The 25,600-nt window shown below is 46.5% G+C and overlaps 1 protein-coding gene and 1 long non-coding RNA gene across 4 annotated transcripts in view; both read right to left on the reverse strand.

The window, feature by feature from the left end:
- Positions 1-7,952, reverse strand: part of HDAC4 (histone deacetylase 4) — a 194,254-nt gene extending 186,302 nt beyond the window's left edge. For 2 of the 3 annotated variants that reach the window (XM_072341103.1, XM_072341104.1), the window contains exon 1: positions 7,322-7,418. The gene's annotated coding sequence lies outside the window, so the exon portion shown is untranslated. Of the gene's footprint in view, positions 1-7,321; positions 7,419-7,834 lie in introns of those variants that run through there. The other variant, XM_072341105.1, reaches the window with a different exon arrangement.
- A 2,772-nt stretch (positions 7,953-10,724) lies between these two features.
- On the reverse strand, positions 10,725-12,753 carry LOC140255180 (uncharacterized). The gene is made up of 5 exons (XR_011904421.1): positions 12,641-12,753; positions 12,202-12,349; positions 11,899-12,088; positions 11,196-11,264; positions 10,725-10,738 (listed from the first exon to the last, which is right to left on the reverse strand). It is a non-coding gene; the product is annotated as an uncharacterized lncRNA (long non-coding RNA).
- Between the last annotated feature and the right edge of the window lie 12,847 nt (positions 12,754-25,600).

The raw sequence follows: 25,600 nt of genomic DNA on the forward strand, positions 1-25,600 counted from the left end.
ATGTCTATCTACAAGTCTCAGTTTTCTTACTTCTCCCCTTACAATGCAACTACCGCCTGGTACAGAACTTTCCTGCCTTGACCTCACTCACGCTGCAGCCAGCATTACTCTGTGATAACTATCTCCTCAATCAGTCAAGCATAAGTTTTCATTCGCTCCCTGTACTTCAGTTTATTTTTAGAACAGCCTTTTCATAGCAAAGACCAGAAGCAGCACACTTTCACTGCCAAACAGAATTCAGCAGAGATCCCTCATACTGTTGCTAACAGGCAGAAGGATGCTCTAATCTGATGGCCTCTGAAAACTGGTACCAACTGAAGGCCTGCCATCCAAGAGCACTGTCTAAGCATTGAGGAGGTCTGGATTCTCCCCAAGGAACACCAGCTACCTTAACACACAAGCACCGGGCTTGTGTGTTGTGGGCCACACAAGCACCGGGCACCACCACTGCCTATCTCTGTTTATAAGGCATAAACTAATACAGAGAGCATGAGAAAAAAAGCAACCACACACAGTCACGGAGGTGAACAAGACCACAACCTGTGTAAATCCACCTGAAAGCACCACAGGGCGCTCATAAAATCACGTAGTACAAGTCTTTCCCTATTTGCAATGGTTCACAGTCCACAAACAGCACTTCAACACACACGACAATCTTCCTGAAGGAATGCCTGAAGTGCTACACTTTGCCCTGTATTGCACTGATGCGTATGCAAGCCTTTCCTGTACAGATCCAGAAGCATCCAGCTCTTCTCATTACATCAGGGTTGATAATTCAGAACATGAAAAACTCAGATTGCCTTTTGCTGCCACACGTTCCCATGCACTATTTCACTGCTTTAGCAGTGCTGTGACTTCACTCATCATTATGATTAAGCCCATCAAATGCTTCACGCTTACGGCACTGGGAGCAGATGAGGCAGCAGCCTTCCTTCTCTCCAAGGATGAGGAAGAAGAGTGGTAAGCACAATTCCCAACGAAGCATTCACCACCTACCATGTGCAGCAGAATAAACTCCCTGCCATTTGCTTCTGAGGGATCAGGGAGAGAACCAGCCTCCCTTCCAGGCTAAGCACTTCATTCAAACAATTTCTCCCAAGAAAAGCCTTACCGTTGGATTCAAACAAAATCAGCCTAGGAGAAGGGATGAAGTGCATAAATGAATTGACTATATGGATTCTGTTATTTTACAGGATCCATTTACATCACATAGACGAGGAAAAACCGAGATGCAAATGCAGAGCCAATGTCTGTTCCAAACCATTGGAAGAATCGATTACCAGCAGGAAATCTCACACCAGGCTCAAATAAACTCGACTGCATGAGGCCTTTCATTTCACCTTCCCTTTCTCTTCATTGCAGACTGAAGACAAGACACCTTTTTGAGCATATTCACTACTAACCACATCTGGTTCTCCCCACGTCACGGTGCCTGCGAGCAGCAGCAGCATTAAAATTGCAAAGCCTCAGTTAGTCTGTGGCACCAATCACTGCCTACAGAAGGTTACAGAAATCTAAGGGTTTGCTGGCTAGCAGTAGAAAACAGCAGCAGCAAAGCAGGCTTTCTGCTTTGCACATGGGGAAAGAAAGGGCTGTGCTTACAGCCCAGCAGAGACCTTGCTGGCATCACAGGCAGTGCTCTAAAATCTAACCCAGCCTGCTAGGAATTTCAAGTTACCTACAAATTCTCCCCCCTACGGCATCTCTTCTCCAAGCCTGCATTCCCCTCCTTGGGGAAACGGACAGCCTTTAAACCCTGACTTGTTTCCAGGCTGAGTTATCCCATCAGACACAAAGGCTGATGCTCCCATTCTCCTCAGCCCACCTCCTCCCAGACCAACCACAAACTAGATAAAAATGTAACTTTGAACAGCACTCCCTTCTCCAAAGTCTTGCTGGGAACAGCAGACAACAGAATCCATTCATTGTTTTCAGGCTTATGTTTTGGGACCTTTTCTAGGAGCAACCCCAACAGATGGAAACACCGAAACTAACTGGAACATTCTTCTCCAGGGCACATGTAATGGGACGGTGTAAGCTATTTTAATATAATTTAATGCAGTAAAAAACTGAGATAACCTACCATAAACAACCCACTGAAAGCTGCAGGCCTCCCCTTTTGTTGAGGTGAAACGAAACGGGAAGAAGAACTGGGAACAAAACTGGAAGAACAAAGCAACGTGCTCATCTATCTTTAATCTTGAGCAGCAACCTGGAAGAGCTGCTTATTCAGCATGAAACCCGAGGATATTGGTGTGGATGCAACTATGATGCTGCACCTTCCCTTTGCTGGCTGTAGGCACAGGCCAAGGCACCCCACAGCATGCTCACCCACTGGGGACAGGCCCACCATCACAGCTGGCTCTCAAATCTAAGTTAATGCAAATGATATCTGCCAACTAATGCTATCTGGTGCGTTTGACAAATGCAATTTGATTCCACACAAAGCGAGTCATAGTACGCTAATGTTCACAGGATTTAACAGTAATTAAGTCTTGGTGACAGGCACATCATTAAAGTACCGTTTCTTTGGAAAATAAATCAATAAACTAAATTATTTCCTACACGTGAAACATCAAGATTCTTCGCTACTCATAATAGATAAATGGAATTAAGATTAATCAGATGTCAGTGTTTACCAAGATGAAAGAACGAGATGCTTTAAAAGGCCAATTAATGCAAAGCACAGCTACACCGTCGGTGCCCAGCTTTTAATCTCCTATACATTAACTTATCCTATACGACCACGTAAAGCAAAAGCTTACAATACAATACTTCATTCACTTTGGCAACCCTGCCTATGGCAGACGTGTTGAGAATGTATCATCTTTAAGGTCCTTTCCAACCTAAGGCATTTTATGATTCAGCAGCTTACCGATTCATTATAAAACATATTGATAACATCCAGGAGAGGTTGAGGACAGCAAACTCAAAAGCAAACAACAGTCATCAAACCTGTGTGACCTCCAGGCTGTACCCACAGGGTCCTCAAGGTGCCACATTACCTCCTGGACTCCAGCACAGCAACGCTTAGTCAAACCCTATGGGCCTGCTTGACCAGTGACGCCCCATGGCATCCCTTCCTCAGCCCCCTGACAGGAGTTGACACATCACCTTCACCTCAGCCTCCAGCTCCTCCCAGCAACCTTCTGGCTTCCTTTAGTGGGGAAATACTGGCCATAGGTGGATGGCTGGACTGGATGATCTTGGAGGTCTTCTCCAACCTTGGTGGCCATTTAATGGCCACCATGGAGCACTCTTAGGGTTAAAAACCACAACCAAAACCTCACCCTGACCAGCAATCAGGCAGATTTTTATCCAACTTTTCTGAGATAAAATCTAGCAGAAACAACAACAACAACAACAAAATCCATTTAGGAAAAGAATGAAGCTGATTAAGATGCGTCCAGTAATGAATGCCATGCATAAAGATTCAAGTTCTACAGAGGCAGGCCAAGCTGTAATTCCTTGCAAACGGAGGACCACAGAAGCATTCCAGGAGATTTTAGGCTGTTCTAATTGCTCCTCTTTTCTACATCGTTTTACAGCTTCTGTGTGCTTTCCTACTTCTTTGTCCCCACTTATCTTACCTATTTTCACCCCTCTGAATTCTCTAAGTCTTTATCCTTTAAGACAGTCAGAAACGCGCGTCTATTTGTTCCCTCCCCTTCTCCCAGCTTAAACTGCCCAAAGTCTTCCCAGGGAAGGAGCACTGCCCAAAATCTGCTTGCTATTCAGGCAGTCCTGGCAATGACAAGCAGCACTTCATGAATCATCTGTTATATATTGCCTTATCAACACGGCCCGCTGCACGAGAAAGTAAACCTGGCCCACTTCAGTTTCCCGCATAAGATCATCAAATGTGAGTGGCATTAATCACTAAAGCAGTTTTAAGACCCCTCGGCCAAGGTCTGGAATGCAGCAGGTAGGAGACTGCTGTTTCTCAACTTATACAACGTAAGTCAAAAATCATATTTTCGGCTTTGATTTTATTATATCTTTTTATTGTTGTTGCTTGCAAGTCTGAAATCAGCAAGCTGAGGAGAACCAGGTTCCTTTCATCGCTGCAGAGCATTGGTGTGCTTAGGCCTCGAGTACCTGTAAATGGAAAACACGGGTTATCTATAAGGGAAGCTGATGCAAAACTGAAGAGCAAATTTGAATGAAGTGAGAAGATGCATCCTGACAGCTTCTCTGTCCAACAACACACGTTGAACAAAATAAGCTCCAGGTACTCCAGCAGGGATCTGATAGAATATAAATCCAATGGCCAGCTTTGCAGACTGGGTAGCAGGACTGAAAAAGGAGGGTGTAAAAAGTGAAGGGACATCTAGAAACAAGCTACAGATAAGCCAGGAGACACCACCAAAGAGGCCAGCAGGAAGAGTCAAGAACACTCGGCATCACAAATATGTGATGAAGATCATTATCACGATCCAAAGTATACTTCCAATTAATATTTCTTTATGGTCTTTATGCTTGGTAGTTTGGAACGGGCTCGCAGAGAATACCATTCAGCAAATAAAATGTCCTGGTAACATGACCGTGTTCACCAACCATAAACTCAAGACGAGTGAGAAGAGTCCTAAGGGTTTAAAGAGTTGTGTTATATACACGTTATTACACCCATACACACAACAGTATTTCCAGTGAATACAAACACACGTAGCACCACACAGCCATTTTGTTACCTGGAAAAGGACAGGAGGCCAGAGGAATGCCCATGATTAATTCGGCCCAGCTGGGTTCTGAGCATTCAGGTTGTCAGACCCTGCGGAGCACTGCTCAGCACATGCTTGGCCACTTTAACCCAGACAGCACATGCTGCACTTAAGCAAACTCAAGGACTCATTTACCGTGATATTACAAAGGCATGGCATACAACAAGCGTTCCAGGAATGCAGCCCAAAGGTGCAGAAAAACAACGCCAGTGGTCTTTCAGTGGGGCATGCCCAGCGTTCAGCCAAGCAAGAACACAAGCACCTCTCGTGTTGTCAGCCCGCAGTCCCTGAGGTTAGGCTGTGCAACAGGTTCTAAAGGACATCCAGCACGCAAATTGCTTTTAGCATAAGTTACTTGGTAAGTGCATGGTGAGCTCTTAGCCGTTCTCAGCTCTGGAAACAGAAAGATGACCTGGAGTATCTGACTATCATATACTACATAGGCAATGGAAACATTCTTCCTCCGTGCTTCGTCTTATCTGGTTTGGGGTATGTTCATGCAATAGAAAGGCTGTAAGTGCCTCAGAACTGGAAACCCACAAATGATCACAGAGGGAAAGCTTCAGCCATTGCAAAGCTTCTGATCCCAGAGGCATCTTCCGATGGCTTTAAAGAAGTCTGCTTCAGGGAGCAGCAAGCCACTTCAAAGAGATTAGGAGGGCAACGTAATCTAAACCCACGGGCTCCTGCTCAACTTTACCTCTTATTTTCACTAAGACCAGCTCCCTGCCCTTGCAGGTCACTGCATGGTTTAATGCTGCAGGCTGGAATCAGCTCCACCTCTCCAGCAACCCATAACCAAGCGGCTCCCTCTTTTTGCTTAATTCTTCCTTCCGTTTCATTCTTTTTTGCTTGTAAGCCAACACAAAGTGATAAATGAGACTCACTCCCACCAACCACATCACATACTTGGGGCATGGAACCCACTGCCCCCCGACCCCATCCATACAGCTCAAACCTGCCTACACATCACAGAACCATCAAGGCTGGAAAAGACTCCCTAAGATCATCCAGTCCAACCATCCACCTGCCACCGATATTGCCCACTAAACCACAGCTCTATGGAAGCAGAGATGGCAAAGAAAACCACAGTGCTGAGTGGTTTTGCAGGTCACGGTGCTGCATGGACACACACATCTGAACGGGCAGCTCCTGTGCAAAGGATGAAAGCTGCCACCCCGTCCTTCCAACCCATTCGGTAAAAGCCATTCAAAACGCATTTCTGGTTGTTCTAAAGCATCCTTGTTGCAAAAGCAAACCCTGAAGCAAAAACCCAAAGAAATTCAAGAACGGGAAAGATGAATTTTAAAGACTTGAGATTATCAGAATCATTTCCCCACCCCCCCCCTCAGTTGAGCCAACCGAGAGCACAGCTTAGACACCTGGCAGGTGCACGTGCCATTCAGAGCAGCAGACACATCCTGGAAAGCCGCGCCGTGCACGTTTCACTTGGTACAGAAAAATCTGCAGTGCTAAAAAACTTACTCTTTCTAACTGGGTGGCATTTTACATCTCCAAATGGAACTGAGTGAGCACGTCGCCATGGTGACGGGAGGATTCGGCAATAACTTTGGTGCCTTGTAATTGCGGTATATTTGTATACAAGCAGCTGAGCTTTCTTAATTCAGTGCCCTCTTAACTCTTTCTGAGAGGCTGAGGAGTGACAAAGGCAGCCTTTTGGGCTGGGAACTCCACGCGGCAGCACTGGAAACATCAGAGCAGTCAGAACTCAATGCGGGAGGGGCGGGAGGGGGAAGGAAAAGGAGAAAAAAAGCAGCCTTGCCAAGAAGCAGATCATTATATAAACTTCAGAGCTCCTTAGCTTTTAAGAAACGTCGCTGTTATCAAAGCCTAATTCAGATAATTAACTTCAGGTAGCTTTTTGGCAGGGAACGCGGCCCCAGCTGGAGGCAGCCCGTGACAGCAGCACACCGCGGCACCGTTAGCAGGACGCGAGCATGGCACGGAGCTGAGGACAAGCACGGGGCACCCATCCGACCCAGCACACCCACACCTCTCCCCTCGCTTCAAGGGAGCGTTTTGGGGGAGGCTGGGAGCAACGAGCCGAGTTGGTGCCAACCTTCGGAGGCGAGCAAGCGACAAAACCTTCCCGTATCATGCCCCAAAACAATTACGCAAGTGCTTTAAATAAAAGGCCGGTTCAGCTCCCTCCGTAACGCCAAGCACAGCCCTACCATCATGGCAACTAAGCGCTCCGCAAACACATTCCCCTGCTAAGAGGCCACGCTGCGCTCGCCACGCCGCTCGGAGATGATAGCGCTGAGCATCGCTCTGACAAATTCCTGCAGCAAAAGCCCGCAGCACCTCCCTTACGCAGAGCCACGCGCGTTACAAGCCATTTTTTTTTCTTTTTCCCCCTTTTTTTTTCTCTTTTTTTGGTGTTTTCTTTTCAAGTTAGGACCCCAACATCGCAGCACAAACCTCATCCCCCAAGCTAAAAAGACAGCATTTTCGGGGACTTCCACCAAACCCGGGGGCGGTGGGGCCGTGCGGGGCCGAGGAGGCGCCGACCGGCGCCTCCTCGGCCCCGCACGGCCCCACCGCCCCCGGCCCACGCCGCCCCCGGCCCCGCCGCTCACCGCTGCCCGCATCGCTCCGCGCCGAGCCCCGCGCGGCTCCGAGGCGGCGCCGCTGCTGCCGGGGGTGGGAGGAGCCACGGCCGGTCGCGAAGGGGGCGTGGCCAACGACGTGGCCCCGCCCCCTTTTGCCTCATTCACAAAAAAACGCCAGCGCCGCCGCCCGCCGCACCTCCCCGGCTGCGGGAGGAGGGCGAGACGAAGCCACGCCCCCTCCGGGCTCGGCGCCCAATCGCGCCGCACAGCGGCTCAAATCCACCACGAGGGAGAAGGCGATTGGTGCGCGGAGCTGCCCGTCACCTCCCCCCTGCGGAACCCTCCGCGCCGCACGGCCGGAGCCCGGAGGAAAACAGCCGCGCGCCCCGTCGAAGCCTTAGGGAACCACGGGGAGGCCCGAGCCGGGATTAAAAGCCGGCGGGCAGAATCTCGCCCAGCCTTAAGTCTCCGCAAAGCGGGCAACGGGGCCCCGGGGCTGCCCGGGGCTGCCCGGCCCTGCGAGAGGCTCCGCGTACTGACCTGGTTACCGGTGGGAGGAGCGTGGAGCCGTGAGGCGAGAGCTCGGCGGCGGACACGGGCGGCGCGCGCGCCACCAACGGACTCAGCCCGTGACGGGATCCGCCATCTTGGAATTTTTAGATGGAGAGTCACGTGGTGCGACCATTTTTCCCGCCGGCCAATCAGGAAGCACGGGTTATTTATAGCCTCGGCTCCCTCTTTTCTCTTCCCCCCCCCCCCTTCACTCCGCCTCATCCCGGCTGGGCGCGCGGCGGGGGAAGGGAACCAATCAGGCCCCGCCTCGGCTCTTAGCCCCGCCCCCTGCACGTCGCCTAGGTGACGGCGCGGCGCGCGGACGGGCTGCGGCCGTTGGGCGCCGTCCGTTGGGTTCTTCAGGTGTCCCGTCACAGAGCGGAGCTGCTTCATCGGCGTGAATCTGAACCGGTGTGCAGCTGAATCAGTGTGAGAAGTGAAAGGGGGGACGGCCGAGGGCTGACTGCCCCACCAGCACAACAGGCTGCCCAGAGCCACATCCAGCCTGGCCTTGAATGCCTGCAGGGATGGGGCATCCAAGCCTCCTTGGGCAACCTGTTGGCCAGTTTGTGCTCTGTGAAAGGCCGTTCTGCTCTGCTCTGAGGCTTAGGCCGTCTGCACAGCCTAAGGGAGATGGGTTTAAGTTGAGGGTAGTAAGTCCTTCACCAAGAGAGTGGTGAGGTGCTGGAACAGCTGCCCACAGAGCTGTGGATGCCCCATCCATCCCTGGAGGTGTTCAAGGCTACATTGGATGGGGCCCTGGGCAGCTTGGGCTGGTATTCAATGTGGAGGTTGGTGGCCCTGCATGTAGCAGTGGGTTGGAGCTTCATGATCCTTGAGCCCCCTTCCAACCCAAGCCATTCTGTGATTCTACAGTTATGATTATTCTATGCTCGAGCCTACAGGCAGCACAGCCTGCCTTGTAGAGGACCTGAAGTTTGGGAATAGTCTCACTTCAGTATGTGTCTAAGGATATACCAGCGTGAAGAGCACCACTTCTCCGTAAAGCTGAAGCCCTTTTTTGTCTCATTTTTACCATCTACTGGCTTGTGGGCTTGTTTGTTTGTTGTTTTTTGGTCAGTGAGGTTTTAGGTTTCCTTCTATGGTCGTTCTGCTATCTTTATTCTGGGCCGGTTTGTGTGCTCACGTGTATGTATGTCTGCGTGTATAAATAAGCTTCTAAATTATTTTAAAGTGTCCAGAGACATGTGGGTATAAGTGCTTTAGGTCTAGAGGTTCACAAGTGCAGACTGTGCAGCCAACAAGGCAATACTGATGTATGCCACATGCTGCCCAGTGCATGTAGTGAGCAGTGGCCCATAGCAGGACCCACATATGGACAGCTGGGTGGCTGCCTACCTTCTCCTGAGGCTTCCCATTACTTGGGCTGCTGCGAGGTGCTTTGCTCACCAACATGCTTACAGGCATCGCTTTGCCTAAGTGGTCCCTGAAGCAAATCTACACCCAGCAGTGCCCCTATATGCACCCTGGATGCTCTCCTGCAGCTCCAAGCTGCAGAGGCCTCTGCAGGCTGGGTCTGTCACCTCCAATGCCTTCTACATGGCTGAAGGTGTTTTAAAAAGATGAAAGAAGAGAAAGAAAATTGCAACCTTAAAGTTGCCATGGAGTGTAAGTTTTATCTTCCAGATTTGATTGATGCAGTACTTGTGGCCGTGGGTGTGAATATGTGTGTCTATTAATATCCAGTCTAGGCTAACCTGTGCATAATGACAGAAAATTAATCCCTGCCATTGTTCCTATAAACTAGAATTCAGACGTGAGCAAGAAAAAGTGTTCTTCCTATATGTGAAAGCTGACTGTATGTAGTATAGTCTGTTTTTACTGTAATTGCAGCTGAGAAGTTTACTTTGAATTTAATTTGAATTAAAAGAATTGGCACAGCTAATTCATAAAGACTGAAATAAAATGCAATTACTGAGCTTCCCGCCCACCTCCACCACGTCTCTATCTGAATTCCACTTGTTTGTCAAAAAAGGGTCCATTTTTTGATGTCCTTAAGCAGGTAACATCCATCATGACATTCCAGCTCTTTTCCCTACCCAGTCACAGCAATCTGGAGAAAGTAAAAGAGGGCCTCAAGGCTTTTCATCCTAATGCTGCCCTTTCCACCACCTCCTCGGCCAGGAAAAGAGCATCGAGTTAGGGAGAAAGCCAGCAGGAGCTTCCTCTAGAGCCTTGCCACTGAAGAGCAACACCTACTCCAAGTGCCAGTGATGCAGTCAAGCCCAGACACAAGCATCCATACGCGGATTGCTTTCCCTCCTGATCAGTCAGTTGCCATCGTCGCTCTCCCTTGATATTTCTCTCCCTCCAGTCACCCTTCTTTGCCTTATCTCCCACTCCCATCTGCTCCGTATCCTCCCTACATCGTACACGTTTCATCCTTTCTGCCATCAGGAAAAAAAAAAAAAACAAACAAGCCCACAAATAAATGATAAAACAGCAACCACCAGATTCAAAACACAGTCTCTAAGAACAAAGTTATTGCTGTTGCCCTGAATGAAATCAAGTCCTTGTCCCACACTTCAAGAAAATAAGGAAGTTCCAAATAAAGGCCACAAAGTAAAACTTGTTCTCTTCTTCAGGTTTGTGCTTTTAAGGTAATCTCCAGGCACACGTACTCTGGCTCAAGTTATGCTCTTTATTTCAGCAATACCAAATGCAAAACGCACAGTGCTGTGTTGCTGAATGGATGGATGAGCGATAGGAGATTAAGCAGCCACAGCACAGGCAGGGCTTGCTTCCTATGCTGCAGGTTTGGCAGAGGGAAAACACACCTGGAAATAGCTGGGCTGCAGCAGCACACAGCCTGGGTAAGCAGAGGCAGCTGCTTCCTCCTTTGAGCTGCAACAAGGAAAAGTCACGGTGCTGCTGCTGGGAAAGAAAAGACTGGGTAAGGAAGACGTAGGATTCGAAAACATACAGAAAAAGCTTTGCAACAACGAAGAGAGTGTTGGATATTTATAGCAGTCATTTTATCCTCAGCTTGATACACTTTGAAAACGTTTCCTTGCCAAATTTTGCTGAATTGTATAAGTTCCATATTTGTTTAGCAATAGCATCGATCCTCTGAGCCCTGTTGTAAGGAGAGAAGGAATGTGGTGCAGCCATTACAAACTGCTGTCCCTAAGGATCTTACCTTGGGATGTCATCCCTCCTGCGCGGACTGATGAGCTGCGAGGACAGCGCAAATCTCTTTGCCTTCAGATGTCAATGTTAGTGCCATACTAAAGCTTGAATTTAGAGGTACGCGAGAAACGAGTCTGTACTTTAACATGAGATCTGCGTGAAACTGAGGCCAGGATAATTGCTGGATCATTTAACTTACCAGTGACTATTATTTTCCTGATCCTTTATCTACGTGTTATTGAATGCCTTGATTTTTCATCCTTGGCAGCTGCTGAGAGAAAATAAAATAGTCATGTGTGTGCATGTGTGTGTTTCTCTACAGTGGGAGCCTCAGAGGAAATATTGATTCATTTTCCTGTCTATTTCAACCAGAAAAAGAAGAATCCTGCATGATACAGGATAAAAAGAATCCCAAACAATTAAAGTAGAAATAACTGTGAGGAACAAAAAGCGAACGAAAAAGCAAGCTGACAAAAAGCAACAAGTCACTTTTTCAATGAAAATATATATGCAGTCTGGCCCCTGGCTGCTGGTTTTATAAGTGAAGATATTGACTTGCAGCTGAATGACAAGCAGAATACTTCTCTACTGAAATATTGATAGTAGATTACACTAAACCACAAACTATCTCCATAAAGCCCATCATTTCTTATCCTAATGGTGTTTTCTTTCCCTCGGATGACGACTCCATTCATGATATGATGTCTTTATTCTATCTGCGGGGAAAAAACTTTTTACCATACAGCTAAATTAACTTGTCAAAAGACTTCAAACTTCGGAAGCTTTTACAGCTCAATTCAAAGCTATTATTCAAGATTGAATGAGAAGGCTGTGGACTGTAAAAGCTGGCAAAAAAAAAGAATAAATCTCACAAGCATTCCCAAGTTGAATGGAATACTTACTTTTTGTTCAGGTTGTGTGTGTTTCATTGAGCTGTCTGAGAATGGCTGTATTTTGCCCATAAGCCCCTTGCTTTGCAGAGAAAGAGTGCTTCTCACTGCCGCTCTCAGAGCTGTGACCCAGTGCTTGTTCTTTCACACATGCTTGATTGTATTTCCTTTGGACCAACCCAAGTAAGTGCCAACCAGCTCTCTAAAAATGTGGGGAGCACAAAAGAGAATGGATAGCTGCTAAGCTGAGGCAGAGCAAGAAACAAACCTATATCTAGTCTTTTAAAGATCCTAGCCTTGCATCGTCTTACTCACAGCTTTCTCATGCAAATACGACTGATTTCAGGAGCAGCAATTGCCTTTGAGGAGAAGCAACTTCCATATTTCACAGCTAAGTAGCAGCTGGCAGAGCTTGCACTCAATGACTCCTTTTGCAGATCCGGTCTCCTTTGCTACTCAGACTCTTTGAGACAAACACAAGAAGGCAAGGTGGAACTTAGAGAAGCAGAGCTCTTTGACCCAGGATGCTCTGGCAGAGGTTACACAGAGCGACTTGACTCAGAAGGTCAGGAATGTGTGGTGTGACTGAAGCCTGCAGATTGCTGCAGTTCACTTGGGGTCCACAACTCACCTTCTTTCAGTCAGAATCTGAATCACTTTCCTTCTTTTTCCTCCTTCTCTTTAATCATTATTTGATTGGGTTCTTTTAGCATGCCTACCGTTAAGAGCATTTCCAAGTGTTCAGAGCACTTACCCATGAGCTGAAGCATCCAGGGTCAACTTCTCTCTTCTACCCAGCAGAATCCTTAAATGGAGATTCCATCTCCCCAAGTGCTGGTGCACACAGCAGCATAACATCCCCTCGCTGCAAAGACAGGCCACTGAGCAGAAGCACAAAGTACAAGATGACAGAGCAGGCTAGAAGTTACATCCCTTAGCTGACAGGCTGTGGGGGAGGGTTAAAAAGTGTTTATTTTCTGGAATACCATCTGAGCATAGACCAGCGTTGACAGGATCAGCAATGCAGCACCAAGATATCCCGGGGCTTTGCACTTCAGAAGCTGAGCTCTGGGGAGTAATTCAGAGCTGCCTCCAAAATAGAACAGCAAGGTAGTGCAGTCTGGAAGAGAGCATCTTTGATCTGAAGTGATTAATTGCAAGCTAATGAAACTATTGGATCTGGCCTTTTCCTCATTAGTGCCTTGGTCTTGCCACTGTAAAACAGGATTATCACTGTTTCCCTACCTAGGAATAAGATAAGGATAAAAGGCTGTGACTTCTTATCCATTACTGGGAGACCTGAAGATACAAATGAGGCAGCATAGCACCAAAAAATAACCACAAACAGAATCCATCACCAGGCACTTTGGTCATTGCATAGAAGAATGAAGTACTCAAGTGGCGACAAACTAATAAAGTTCCTAACAATTTCTTCCTACTGTAGCCTTATTCCATTAAAAGCAGCCATTCAGATCGTATCACAATTGTGCAAGATTGCTGATCACAGACTATGCATTGACAGTATTACTTTAGCTTTGCCCACTGCTTGGGGATTGCCATTGGCATTGATAAGCACGCTGCAAACAAAACCCCATTGGCCACGAGGTTTATGCACATGGAAGACAAGAGCACACAGATACAAAGTAGATCAGCAGAGCCCAGGGACAGAAGCCCAGTGCAGCTCTAAAGTAAATCATGTTTTGTTGGACGTGGTACTTTTTGACTGTGGTCCAAAAGGAATGATGGATCTTGTTTTAAAAAGCTGGGACTGAAAGGGGAACCGGTAGATGAAGCATGTGGGCAAAACTGCATGCACCTTTCAAATTCCCGATTTCCCCTCCCTCTGTTTAGGTTATCTAAGGATTGTCCTATTTCACTGCACATAGGTCAAAGCTTTTTTATTTAGAGCTTTTGTATTTCCTGAATATGGGTATCTATTAAAAGGTTTGGGCAGCTGCGTTTTCTGCTTGGTGAAACCTCACCTTTGCTTTTCCTTTCCTACGGCTAAACCAAAACCACAGCTAGTTTTGTATTAGAACTCTCTAGAAAACAAAGAAAGACCTCAGATTTTCTCTATCTGCTTTCAGGGGAACAACCATCATGGCAATGTACCAGTTCAGACAGAACCTTCTGTTTGTGCATTCAGAAAAGACAGGGCAAGAGAAGGCAAAAAAGGGAGGTGTGTATAAACTGAAGCATATACAAAAGGCAAATGCTCAGGTCCTAATCTCCTTTTTAACATCTCACTGCTTTTACCTTTCCTGTTGTATCTTAAAGACTTGCTAGTTGCAAGCACTTTCTCTGACTTCTTAAAGAGCGTCATGGCAGATCACTGTGTGTCAACACAAGTACAGGCATCCAGAACAGCCACAGTGAAATGGAACTGTGGAAAACAGTATCATGAAAGGAACACCTCCAAAGGCTGAAGAGTTACACCCTGGTTGGCTCTATAAGATAACTAGCTGTGAATTCTGAATCTTGGCCTCTCGTTGGATATGCCATTTAATGGAAAGCTAAGACATAAATAATCAGCCATTCATGTTAAAAATATCATTTAGAATATGCTGCAATGAGCTCAGATGATTAAGAACCTCTCCAGCCCTAGAAATATCTACCTATGCCTATAAAACATGGACACAAAGAAAGGTACTTGGCTTTTTCAGGCTCAGTAGGAAAGACCGGCCCTGTGAAAAGGCAGGAGGTCTCTTCTAGGAAAAGGGGAAGAAAAAAGTCAAATTCCATGTTTTGTAGAAGAACAGATAGAGGAAACGCCATGATTTCAAGGGTGGGATTCAAGGAAAGGGCTGAGTGGGGACAGAGAAGAAATTAAGAAAGGACTGAATGGGATGGAGTGGAGACTTAAAGCTGACGAGCTGTTTCAAAGATCTGCAAGGCAATGGAGTCCAACCCCGAAAAGGAATGCAAGTAATGGAGATAGAGATCAATAATATCTACATTGCATAATAAGCACCATATAGTTTTTTAAGAAAAGGAAGGGTTTACAATAGGTACCTCTTGAGAAGATGTTGCAATGCAATGAGTCTGTGCCTTTCCAGCAGATTTGGTTTAGGCTGTTCACACTGAGATACGCTGGCATCAAAGAGACGAGACTCACAGATCTTGATTTATCCTTATCAGGAACTTCCTGCCTTGCTAGTAGGTTGCTTGGTGCATATTAAAGGATCAGTTATGAACACCCGTGGAAGCTTTCCAAACATCATGCGTTAGCAGGCTGACATGGATAACTTCTAGGAAAGCTGCTGGTGTAGCTTAGAAATGTTAGATTAATTAAACAAGACCTTCTACCTTGTACTGGATGAGGGGCAGGATGCGTCCTGGCTCTTATATAGAGATTGCAACATGAAACATTGAGATCGTTTGATAGGAAGCACAATAGCCCAAAACTGGGCTGTGCTGCTGTATAAGCAAGGAGAAGAGAAAGTGTTAGCGTACAACTCTTTGGTTAGATTTGTGTGATCGAGTGAACACGACACACACAGTAACCAGCCTGATAGTTCACCAGTGATGACAGGCTTGTAATTTTGGATGTAGTGAGAAGGTATGAAACGTTAGTGGAGGGAGGCTAGGGAAGAGGACAGGCCACGTGGTGGTTAGCTTTATAGTTCCTTCTGGACACTGTGAGTCCCAGCTACTGACTTCCAGACCAAAGCACGAGAATACTCTTTGTTACCTTGGTTTTGGAGCATCCAGACAACCTGTTCAGGAAACATCATTTATTAAAGTACTGGGAACACTACAGATGCAAGGCTGTTGATTCTGATCTTATATTTAGAAGAGCAGTTTCTTCTTACAGCTGTGGCTGATAGGATCATTATCTTTTTTTAATAGAAGCTATCAAGTGTTTTAGCCTTGCTGCTAGTACCTTACAGTCAGCCAAAAGTAAAGTGGCTACCTTTGTCATGATAAAAGCAAAATAAGGGTTGTCAAGGTCAGAAAAGCAAAGGAATTGTAACGACTGGGCTAGAGGAAGGAGCTGTGTCCTACACAGGTGCATGAATGTATTTTGGAGGTGACTGCACCACTGCAGACCACTGCCCCTCCCACACACACCCTGGCACAAGACTGAGGAAGGTGGGTTCTTATGTCATTGCAAAAGAGTTCTCAGAAGATCTCTATTAAAAGAGAAGTTCTGAGGAGCATCACTCTGTTTTGGGCACCTCATCTCAGTAAGGCTGTCTACCAAGTAGCCTCTGAAGCCACAGTCCAGAACTCCAACCTTAGGGTTGTTTTCAAGGAGTGCTTTTGCTTTTTCTGGGCTTGAGCTCAAAACCCCACTTGGATTTGCTCACATTCACATCAGCAGAACGACACAGCCAAACAAAAAGTTCCTTTTCTTTTTCTTTCTTTTTCTTCAATTGAACTGTTATTCTCTCAAGTCCAATGGAGCTTTATCCTCCCTCCAAACTAAGAATGGGCACAGCTGAATGCTGCCAGTGAAAATTTAAACCCTCTAGAAATAGCTTTACATTTGCAGAAACTATTGTCTCTTACAGAACATTTCCTTACCAAGGCAGACATTAGAATTGAAGCAGGACAGGTTTCTAGAATACCAGCTGCAAGAGACACATTCTCTCATCTTTCCACCCACATTTAGAATCTTAGAATTGCTCAGGTTGGAAAAGACCTCAAAGATCATCAAGCCCAACCGCAGATTAACCATACTACCCTACCTCTAACAACCCACCAATTTAGAAGAAATGCATCTTTATTTTCCTACTCTTTGAGTTTTTTGTATTTTTTTATTTTAACAGGTATACCAGAAATAGACCCGTTTACCACAACTGCTCGCTTCATTCCCAGGACCACACCAAGCTGATTTCCTGTCATGTTTCTGGCTGAGAAGCTTGGCTGACAGCTCTGCAGACAGCAGTGTTCCCATGTCATTCACAGACTGAGCATCAAGCACTAGAAGAGCACTACTTACACACAACCCAATGGTATCTGACACTACCTCACATGGGAGCTGGGAGCTTTACAGCATGTATGCTGCAGTACCACTGGAGAATGGCAAAAGCCAGAGATAAAGAAATAGAGTGGAAGCACACATCTACTGCTCATTAAGTGACTTGGGGGTGATACCGATGGGTTTTGTGCACGTGTCTATGTGTGTTTTTTCCCCTCCGCTCTAGCAGGGAATATTTTGCTTACTGAAGTTTTCACATGCTATATGTTGCTGCTGTTTTGTTTCTTAAATCCCTCACCTATATATTTATTATAGACGGATATTATACCCTCGCAGTATAGAAACCCTGCAAAGTGCTAGTTAAGTTCTCAGAGCTGACTGAATAATACCATAAATACAAGGGTACTGAAATGACAACAATAAAGAGAGCTGCACTTTGAGCAATAAATATGAACTGTAGCTGTGCTTTGAATTTTATGCGTGCTCCAGCTAATAGGTATTCAGCCTGTGTGGGCCACTGACATTTAAATAAACACATGTGCAGTCCAAGGGGGTTGGCTGCGGAGCCTCTCGTCAATTGAATCCAGCCCTGGGAGTACAAATAGAGCAGTTCAGGACTGCAGAAATTCCACACTGGGCCAACCCTTGGTGGCATCTCTCCTGAAACCATAAGAAATCATCCATGGGGGGAAAAAGTCACAATGGGAACGAGGGGAGGGGTGGAAAACCCCAAAAATATTTGGCTTCAAAGAGATGCTGTAAATATTGCCAACAAAATTATCTACTCTTATGCCACACTCAGTTTCTCTGGAACTGAACCGGTCAGCCTTAGTAGTGTTCCTACCTTACAGCAGGACAAACTGATCACCTTCTCATCAAAACCTTTACTTACTCACATAGCAGGGCCACGCAACATTGATGTCAGCCCATTCCTGACAGACACCAGGGTTACGGGACACAGAGCGCCCTGGACACAACCACCTTCTGTGGAAGGACACTGAGTCCTTCTTTATGTGCTCTAGCAAATGATTCCGTAGCTCTTAAAATCAAATATAACTTGGCAGTATCTGAGCAGCCATAGGCTTGGTGCTAATATGCAGCTCCTAATTCCAAAATAACAAGATAAACATTTTCAGTGCCCTGAGCATTTGTTTGAAGCGGTGCATACAAGCCACAGGTGATGCCATAAGAGTTCGTGGGACTTCAAACATTTCCCATCTGCCAAGAAAAGCACGGTTTCATATCCAGATGTTGCCTAGTCTCACCACCAGTGTGTACTGCCATAGGTGAGAAATAGCCCAGGAAGAAGATGGCATCGACTCCAGCTCTGTCAGCCTCTAGAAAAGGGAAGCTGACAGAAATAAATCTGAGAGGGAAATCTGCTTGAAGTCCAGATGTAACACTGGGCAAAGCAATGGAGGCTACATAAAAACATTAAAGATGTGTGACGAAGAAAGCATGCTTCTTGTAGAAGGAATCACGCCTCCCGGGGAGTGCTCTGTAGACATCAGTGCATGTGTAAGTGGGAGCAGTTTGATGCAGTGTGCTCTGGTTTCCCAAAAGCCAGGAAGTCCTCCCTGAGAAGACACAGCTTAAGCCTGCCCACCTCTGCTACCTGAGAAGAAATGACTTCTGGATCTCTGGGACATTTCCCACCAAATGAGGAGGCAGGCGGTGGCAGTGGATGCATTGTCACTCCTAGCATTACAAGAGCTGAGCGTGATGAACATCCTTCACTAGACAGCAGATGGAAAACCAAGCAGAAGCACTTTCTCCTGCACTTTATGAACTTTGCTACCACAGGTGGTTGCAGAGGCCAGAAGTATAAGTTTGCTCCAAAGGCAGATAGCCAGAATAAAGGAAAGTAAGCTGAACGTAAAGGTCTAGGAAACATAAAAACATAGAGGAAACCTCTAGTGCAGTGAGCTGTTAAACTGCAACTTGCTGGGAGCGTTTGCTGGAGTTGGTGTATCTCCTGGTTTTAAGCTCTTCCCCTTAAGCACCCACTATCAGGCTGTGTGAGAGATAGCACACAAGGCTTTGGTCTGCCTCAGTACAGCTGTTCTCATGTTTCGCAGATTAATGTTGGATCCAGGCATAATTGGTACAGAAGAAAAACACTGAAAAAATCTGGGAGAGAATGTCTAGCATGCGTTCCTAATGGAGCCAACGCTTTCATCTAAATATAGTTTCCAAAAACCACTGGAGTCAATAGGGTTTAAGCATGGACGTTACTTCTAAAGCAAGCTACTGGCATAGGAAGAAAGTATTTGGAGCAAGGGGAATTTTTCCTAGACCAGCCTTCTTGACATGAGACAAGACCTAGTGTGAATTTTCAGGCACAAGGCTGGTCAGATAAAGTAACCACAATAATTAAGTCTCCAGATTTAATGACTTCTCATCATTGAAGTCATTTAAGCCCACTAAAGGAAATTAAAGATGAAATAATGGAACTACCAGTCAAGCTTGTGACCCATCATCTTAAGCTGCCTCAGCACCAAAGGACTAGGGACTGCTAAAGTAAATCACTCTTCAAATGTGGAGGTCCAGGGAAGTGAAAGCTATCAAGACTCACACCCACGGTGAACAGATTGGTACAAACCGTTCTCAGTTTCTATATTTACAAAGGAAAAACACATGGATGAGTAAGAATACATCCATGGAGAGTCAGCAAGGAAAAGTTCTGTCTCATCTAGCTATGGCAGTGTGGAGGAGTTGGCAAGAACATGGATAAGGCAGGCACAATTGTCTTAATTGACTTGGATTTCCCAAAAGGTTTCTAATGTTCTTCATCAATGGATGCTGTGAGATGTCCTGTGATAAGAGGGAAGATCCTTGCAACAGATTAGAGAGTAACAAAACCCTAGGATAACTGCTCTGTTTAGGAGAGCAGGGGTGTGAGTTTAGGTGGTGGTGCACCTCTTAACCCAAACTGAAGGTTGGAAAGCTGGACGCATAATACAGAGAAATAGAAGGTTGTGTCAGGGAGCGCAGAGCTCACTGCAAAAGGTGGCTTCTCTTCTGCAAAATCACTGTGAGGAAGAGGATGCTGCACTTAAACATGCTTATCTACACTGAACACAGCCCTGACTCTACTCATCCCCTCCCTTCTTTTGAAAACTTACCTGGAATAAAATATGCACACATAGAAATACATTCACTGAGGCCAGTAGAAAAATTCCTTTTGATATCAATAGATACTGGCTCAGCCCTCGAGTAGATCACATCCCAAAATCAACCACGGAGCGTGGTGTGAGGATACCTGAAGTCCCCAGTTTAATGCTCAGCACAGCCAGCACATTCCCAGCACCCAGGTGGGCTTGCAGTGCAGGGTCTAGCCCAAATCCTACAGCATCACCCACTGAGAAGCCCAGCATCAGCTTCCAAGTGTAGGAATGGTCTGACGGTTGATATGCAAACACCTGCCTGAAGGCAACTGCACTAGGAGCACTAACTCATTTTGCACAGCCTACAGAATATTTACTCTGATTTCCCATTGCCCAGCAAGCGAGGCTCAGATGTCAGATTGATTGGGCGCATTGTAAGGAGCCTGACAGGCAGAAAGGATGCAGAGCAATCTGGAAAGCAATGGGAAGCTGGGCTCCACAGAACAGCACGTTATTTTTCAATACAACCAAATGTAAGTCGCTGCATGCAGGAACAAGAGGACATGTTGCATTTTCAGGACAAGGGACTGCATTCACTGGGGACTGAGCAAGAGAGCCCCTGGCAAATAACCCCAGCAGGAAGGAGGAGGGAGAGCTCACTTCAGTGCCTGTACAAATACAGAGCAGAAAATCTGCAGAGAGATTTGGCAAGACTGTTGCTGGAACAGCACAGGAAGCACATCTGGAAAGCAGCAAGGCAGAAGGAGCCACAGCTTGAGGCTGGAGACTGGAAAACCCACCCCAAAGACCAGTGCTGAGACAGCTCATTTCTAAAGATGGAGAGGTGGTCTGACCAGACCATAGCAGTCCATAGTGGAAGAGCAAGAGGAAAGTGAGAGAGGTCTGCTCAACTTGCAGGGTAAGCTGAAGGCTCTGGACAACCAGTGCAAGTGCTGATGTGTTAACAGCAAGAGTAATCAGAACAACTCATCCACACAGCAGTTCTCCCCAGCCACTGTCAGACAAGTAAGTAAGCCCAGAAGAGAAGGAGAGACCCCCCAGGAAGCCTACTATTCGGGAACCTGCATCCTTTAGAGGTGTTACTGCAACACCTCCCCCCTTCTAGAGTAAGATCAGATTTCCTACCCTCAGATTTTCACACACTGGCTCAGGTAATGTTCCCAAAGAGGCCATGTTACTTTCTTCCCATGTATTGTTGCTAGACAATCTAATTTCTTCATTTGACTGTGCTTATCAGACAGTTGAACGTATTGCAGCTAGGGGAATATTTCCTTCAAGAGCTGAAGATAGCCAAATGCCCCAAAAGATCATTTTAATTCTTTGAGAAGCAGTTCTATGATATTATGATAATATCTACCATATATTTTGGTGATCTACTGCTATGCCTTAGGTTCTGTGTTTAAACAGCCAACCTGTGATATGGAGCATCATGTAGATTTGTTTACATTCAGCTGAGTTATTGCTAACAAGTTCTCTTTGTTAAGCATTGTAGGACTATATTTCTTTGTGATGGAAAGGTGGTGCAATTGGACTAGAACCAAAGCTGCAGCTTTGTGCTTTCCCTGATGGACTGACTGCTGTTATCAGGGAGACCTGTGATCCCTGTGCGCAACATGGGACACCACTGTGCCAAACACAAGATCCAAGAATTGACAGGAATGACTTTAGAGAACTGCCCCTTCCTGTCACCAACAAGTCATCTAGTCAAATTTAATTCAGCTAGAAATGATTGGCCGCAGTACTGCTTGTGGCCATACAAGAAATTATGCTGAAACAGAGAGGAGGTGGAGAATTTGAGGGCAGGGAAACAGTAGTCATCTCCTTCACTGATCCCAGCTGTCCCTGCTGAAAAACAACCTTTCCCTGGCAAGGTATTTATAGGAGAAAGATGGTGCTTGTCTGCTTTACCCTTTCCTAAGGCAACCTGCGCAAGGTCTTGGCCACAGGACTCCCCTGTGCAGTCAGGCTCATTTTGGAGGCTGATAAGAATAAGAGGTGAATCAAAGGATGCTCATGGGAACATCTCCTTGCAGCTCAGCTGCTAAGCCTGTAGCCACTGGCCCTTACTACTTCTTTCCAGAGCCTCCGGCTAGAAACACTTGTGATCTTACTCGCAGTGCCTATGCTTGTTAACTCTTACACAGCCCTCACATCTCCCTGCACACACCACCATGGACATGGGCACTCTTGACTAAGGTCCACGGGGCTCCCCAACTGTTACTTAAACCTTTACTCCACAGTACATGCTCAGCAGCCAAATGATTTCACTTAAGCAGCAGCCTCAGAAAGGATGGGAAGTATTTTTAGGAAAGGAAAACATTTCAGCAGAGTGAACTGGGAAGGGGAGGAAATCCAGAGGAGTGTAAGCTGAGCAGCACAGGAAGACAGGGGTGCAAACTGGGGGTCCCAGCCAGGTGGAAAACTCCTTCCCTTCACACCCTGAATTCTCAGGCACTGATAGTTTTAATGTTCGCTCTTTCTAGTTGCCAAAGCAGCAGTAAATCCTAATCCACAGATTCCACTGCCAGCATGAGAATCTTTTATTACCAGCTACCTGCTGAGAGTTGCCTGTGTTGATATTTTACTGACAGCAGAGCTCTTCATACCCTGCTATTATCTGAAACCACCTGGAAAAATAACACATCCAGAGCGCTGCCGTGAAGACATCCTGAAGATGGTAGCTGCCATCAGTGATGCTGACATTTCAGGATGTAATCTAGGACATTATTCATGGTTAGATCATCTACTCTAGCCCAAAACAAACTCTGTTAATTGTATCACTGGAAGCCAGAGCAGCATCCAACAGGTAACAGCCTTTTTCTTTATGAAGAGACAGAATGAACTGTATCTTTACGAGCACCCAGACTGCACACTACTGTTGTCTTTAATGTGCTCACAGTTTCTTACTCTCACTTCTCAGCTTGTTATATGAGCTGTAATCATACCTGCCTTGCAGTACTCCCATAAAATTGTCATATCCGAGTGCCAGTTGCTCTGGGCCTGATTTAAATTCTCTTCTGACACGCTGGGTAGTTTTTTCCCAGTCCTAATAATGTCCTGAAACAGTTCCACTATTCCAGAGAGAAAAGCAGGCTGCTTCACAGCTAGCAAGCAATTTCGCACTAGCTCAGTGTATAGGAAAGCTCAAGCTCTTTGAAAGACAGAGGCAAACATAAGCTGAACCATGCACTGACAAGACAGTGACACTGTTCTTTCCCCCCACCCCCCAACACACATTGTTTATAGTGCTTCCAAAACGTTCAAACTTCTGTAGCAAACATTAATCCCTCCCTTTCCCACCTATAGCCCCTTGCCATGAACACAGATAAAAGAAACAGCTGGGCTGCCCCTGCCAAGAGCAATTTCACCTCCCAGCAGTGCCAAAAATGCCATTGCCTGCATCCTGACATCAGCCATTTCAACACAGCCTCAGGAGCAGGATTTGCACAGCCAGCAATAGAGAGAACTTGGCTTTTCATGTCTCCCACCAAAATAATGGCTATTTAAAAATATCCCTGGCAAGGGAATGGCAGAGAGCCGTATACATCAAGCTACTTAAAATCTGCAGGGACTCAACGAGACATCAGAGCAGAGCAGCTTAACTTTTCAGACAGCAAAGAGGGTCATTGTTAGAGCTGCATGGGAAGAAAGGCACTTCCTTTTCAAAGGGGAGTCGGAAATCGGGTTTAGTTTCAAGGAGGGATTTTTTTTTGGTCGGTTTGAGGTTTGGGTTTTCCTTTTTTAACCTTCCCAGTGGAAGGGGAGGCAGCCAAGCTGCAGGGCTGTGCTGCCAGCCGGCACTGGGAGGAGAAGTGCCTTGCCCAGCAGTAGAGGACTCTGGAAATGAATGCTGTTCTATCTTCTGCCCTGTGGCCAGACAGAAGAAAAGCAGCAGGGGAGAACATAAATAAATAAAGGTAGGCATCCAGTTTGGATCTGGTAGGAAATCTGTTTGGACTCCCCAACACCTTCCTTAATATCAGATTAAGCCAGTGAAACATTCCAGCTTCAGCGCAAGGGGATTCCCCCCCCCACCCCCAGTAGCATTACCAGCTGCCTAGAAAGTTTCTCATGCCAGTTACAAGGAGCAAGCAGCAAAGCAGAGCTTGTCCCAGCCGCAGCCAGGTCTTTCAGGCTCTTCTCTGGAAAACAACTGCTCTTTTTTTTCAGTTCTATGAAGCTTGTGGTCTAAGAAAGCAGTACAAGAGGTAGCAAAGAGGCCAGCTGCCCAGCACCAAGGGTTTCTACAAAAGCTCCTGCTACAGAAGATGCACAAAACAGTGCACAGAACACGGAGCAGCAGAGGTATAGAAAACAAATACTGCCAGGCCTGCCAAAGCAGAAAGACAGGGAGGGACGCTATTGCCAGGATTACACCTGAATCAGCTAACTGTGGTAAGAACAGCAAGAGCTGTAGCCAGGACATAGCAAGGCACGAGGGGCATTTTGCTTTGCTTGGTGCCAAGAGTTAGGAATGGGATTAACGAGGTACAAAGCTGAAACTCTCACAGTTAGTTTTGAACCCATAGCAATTCCTTTGAACTGTTGGCTTTCAGGAAGAATTGCTGTAAAGGGAGAAGGCTGTGGTCAATGGGAATTTTAATTCCAGAGGAATGGCTCTGGATAGCCAGATCAGAGCTGCCCATGGGAACCAGTTAAAGAGCAGCCACTCATGCATAAGTATTGAGGGTCAGGACATGGAGTGACTAGTGTGGAAGGAGAAACACGATCAACTCAGCTGAATGTCACACTTGCAGTACTAGGAATTCTGAACAAAGATGCCTACAGCATAGCTCTGCCAGATACAAAAATGTTTCTTGTACGTGGCATGCAGAACAAGATGCAGCATCAGATGCTGTAATGCAATGGAAGGCGTAGCTGTGACAGCAGAGCAGCAAGATCCCAAGCTACAGCAAGTGAGAGTTTACTCAAATACAACAACCACGGGCTCAGAAATAAAGGGAAGAAACTGCTTTCCTTCAGAAGGCCTCAGGCAGACAGGGATCTCCAGCAAAAACTCCTGCCTCCACTGTGAACGCTTAAGTGTACAAAGGGGGGCAGGGGGTGTAACTGGGGGCACTCCCCATAGTTCTTGTGGAAACTTCATCTTCCCAGGCAGCTGCTGGATTTATAATACAGCAGATAGGGAGCACCTTAGGAGGTGAAGGTGAAAGGGCTTACCTTTGGAAGGCTTCAGGTATGCAGGGATCCCAGCAAGAGATACCCCCACCTCCACTGCCAACCCTTAAATGAGGTCTGGGAATGGGTGGATCCTGGCTTCAGCACCTCTGTTTACTCAGGTACATTGCATGCACCTGAGCTCCCCTGTGGTTGGCCCTGCCTTCCCACCAGGTGCCCAATCACTGGTTCAAGCTCTGATTTAGCATTTCCACTACAGATGTATTGCCAGCATGTTTGGTTGAGGCCAATGGTAGAAGCAGAGAATCAGTCACTCTATGTCCATACTACCCATATTTCAGGGTTTTATTTTACTAACTAGTCTGATCTTGCAACATTGATGCCCGTTAATGGCAGCCAGGCATTACACCCCTGATCTGGCAGAACTCATCACTGTAAATGCATCCATTGTTAATGTGGTCTATCTGTGCTATGTGGGAGCCCACAGCAGTGGTCTCAGCACAGATGTTTCAGCATCTGCTTT

This window comes from Excalfactoria chinensis, chromosome 7 (assembly GCF_039878825.1).
Source record: "Excalfactoria chinensis isolate bCotChi1 chromosome 7, bCotChi1.hap2, whole genome shotgun sequence".
Classification (NCBI taxonomy): Eukaryota; Metazoa; Chordata; class Aves; order Galliformes; family Phasianidae; genus Excalfactoria; species Excalfactoria chinensis.